At 41.3% G+C, this 3,120-nt stretch overlaps 1 non-coding gene across 1 annotated transcript; it reads right to left on the reverse strand.

Moving 5' to 3' along the window:
• Positions 1-718: 718 nt before the first annotated feature.
• LOC122916689 lies at positions 719-845 on the reverse strand. The gene has a single exon (XR_006386307.1). It is a non-coding gene; the product is annotated as a U6atac minor spliceosomal RNA (small nuclear RNA).
• Positions 846-3,120: the final 2,275 nt, after the last annotated feature.

The raw sequence follows: 3,120 nt of genomic DNA on the forward strand, positions 1-3,120 counted from the left end.
ATTCCAAGGTAAAAGTTTATTTTCCTATTTTAAGATAGGAAGAAAAAAATATTTTTTCTTGGCTTTATCTGTGATACACAACTTTTACAAACTATATGGAAAGGGATTTGCATGCTAACACAACTCAAACGTATTCATCAATAAACATTTATCTGAAGCTTTTACAAGAGACAGCTGGTAATGGAGAGTCATCCAACTAGGTCTAGAAAGTCGAAATTGTCCCAAATTTATCATCTGGAACCATAAATCCAGCTCTGCCAGTTTGCACGCAATATTCTCTTCTGTATTAGGAATGATCTTTTTTGGGTTCTTTGTTCGGTTAGGTTGGTTTGGTTTCTGCAGTGTATGGTTTAATTTATCGGGTGATTAGTCCCCATTTGAAGGCAAAAAGGAATACAGCAGGCAAATTTTCCAATACTAAAATCCAAACAGAGGGCACAACAAAGTCTAGGAGGACGGTCTCTTGAAATGCTGCAGGTCGAAGTTTGGTGGAAACTGTGCATGACGGGAGTCCTGAGACCTTCAGGAAGCGACGTCCTGTAAGTTTGGGATTAGCCCAACTGACACGCAAATGGGAAGAAGCCTCTTTTGGAGGTGTGGTTGACACACACTGTTACATTGGTTTCTGGGGTAGGACGGAGCAATATCGTTTCTCTGGACAGTCGGCTAGAGCCCACCGCCGGCTAAGCTCCCATCTGTCCGCACACGCTGTCGCACAAGCAGAAGGTGATCTCAGGGGCCCCCAGGTAGGCGACAATGCCTCGCCCGTGTGAGTGTCCTCACCCCAGCAGCCTCTTCCATCCTTGTCAGGGGGACGGCTCCCCTTCTGTCCTCTCATACAACACAGGAAACTCTTTTAATAAGAGAAGATTTTAGGGGCACCTGGGTGGCTCAGTGGGATAAGCTTCTGCCTTCCGCTCAGGTCATGATCTCAGGGTCCTGGGATCGAGCGCCGCATCGGGTTCTCTGCTCGGCGGGGAGCCTGCTTCCTCCTCTCTCTTTCTCTCTGCCTGCCTCTCTGCCTACTTGTGATCTCTCTCTGTCAAATAAATAAATAAAATCTTTGAAAAAAAAAAAAAAGAAAGAAAGAAAGAAAGAAAAGAAAAGAAAAGTTTTAAAAATCTACCTGTGTGAACAAAAACCACTCTGTAAGTTACGGTGTCTGGCCAGGATCACCTCGGCAGCTGGAAACATGGACAGTGAAAGAGCAGGATGGAAAACTCGTCAGGGTTGCGGGCCTTGGCGGCAGTAAGCACCACACACTGGTGAGGACATTGTCCCCCCAGTAACGCAGCGGTCCCGGTGCTCTGGTCCTCCTCGGAAATGGAGGAGACCCCGAGCTCCAGAAGCGTGGATGACATTCTCAGAACCAAGCACTAATGGATGCTCGCAGACGCCCCGAGCCATTCTACCTGATATTTACAAGGACTTGTTTCCAGGTAACGCATCTTCACCTTCCTGAGGCACATAAGCAGCCAACTTTCCCAGCAGCATTTAGTTTACTGCATATGGCAACCTTTGCAGTGTCAATATTCCGTCTATGTGTTTGTCTCTGTTGTAGGCTGTCATGTTCCTCCCAAAATAGGTTCCAGAAGCTGGAAGGTTCCAGAAGCTGGGATAGGTTCCTAATCCCCAGAAGCTGTGTGTATGACTTGTTTGGAAATAGGGTCCTCATGGGTATCATCACATTCAGATGAAATCATACTGGATTAGGGTGGAACCCAATCCAAGGAAGCTTGAGAGAAAGCACGGCCCTACGTACACCTTGGTTGTGGACCTCGGGACACCAGGACGAGGAGAGAATGCATTTCTTCGTTCAGGCTCCTCGTCTGTGGTGCTTTGTCACAACAGTCTCGGGAAACCGATACAGTCTGACTCTGAGCTCTCTACTCACTGCTTTACGCATCTCTTTCTGTAACACTAGAACACTTCCTTAATTCCTATGGATTTGTAATGAATCATGATATTTGGAAGGGCAAATTCCACAACCTTGTAATTCTTTGGTCTTTTCTAGCTACCCCGGATCTTCTGCTCTTCCATATGAATTTCAGGATAAGTTAAGGCAGATCTGTGAAAAACCCACTTTAGATTTTGACTGGAATTTAATGAAATTAGAAGACTGATTTAGGAAGTATTCATATATTTAAGATAAAGAGTTTTCTAGCATGAAAGCGAGATGGATCTCCATTCATTCAAATATTCAGTACTGCTTCATAATTTTCCCTGTAAAGATTTTATACATATTTAGTGGGTTTATTACCAGGGCTCTAGAAATATTGTTGAAATTGTGAATGGGATCTTTGTTACAATTATTTTGAATTAGTCTGTAGCAATCTTATCACCTACAAACAAAGTCATCGTAATCTCTCCATCTCTGATTTTTATAATTCTTTTTTTTTCCTTTTCGTTAAACTTTAGTAGACACAGTGGTTGACAATGGTCATCCTTATGTTATTTCTGACTTTAACTGGATGGATCTAAAATGTCCCCATTAATTATGAAGCTTTGTATAGGCTTTAAGAAAAATGAATAAACATGATGTGTTGTACCCATTTCATTTTATTAAGAACTTGTTAAGATTGTCTTTTGAAAATAATGAACATATAAGCAAATCTGTAATGTCCAATCATTCTGGATTTTCTAAAATAAATGTAAAATTCTTTAAGTTTTCTTTATAGGTACAATTTTTCAGGCTTTCACTAAAATTGATGACTTCTGGGGTACCCTTAAGTCCTGAACATTTCTAATTTCTAGTTCTTTCAATAAGAGGTTTGGTTTAAAATATATATATATATATCTAAAGCAGTATTTGACTATGTGAAACCAGAAATACTTGTTTCAGGAAATGCGTGCACATTTCAGATATACGCTTAACATGATGTTGTTGGTCTGTGTGAAATTTAAAAGGAAAAACACACACCATTTCCCTGAGAAATCCACACAATTCTGTGCACACGCTGGCGCCTGCCCCCCCGAGGGCTCAGAAGGGCTGTTGATGATTGACATTTCCTCAAAACTGTACAAGGTACTTGTACTTCATTTGAAAGAACGAATTTATTCAATTAAAATTTCCTATTTTATTTCATAAAATAACATGTTTTATGACTACAGTGAAGGAAA

The sequence above is a fragment of the Neovison vison genome, chromosome 8, assembly GCF_020171115.1.
Source record: "Neovison vison isolate M4711 chromosome 8, ASM_NN_V1, whole genome shotgun sequence".
NCBI lineage: Eukaryota > Metazoa > Chordata > Mammalia > Carnivora > Mustelidae > Neogale > Neogale vison.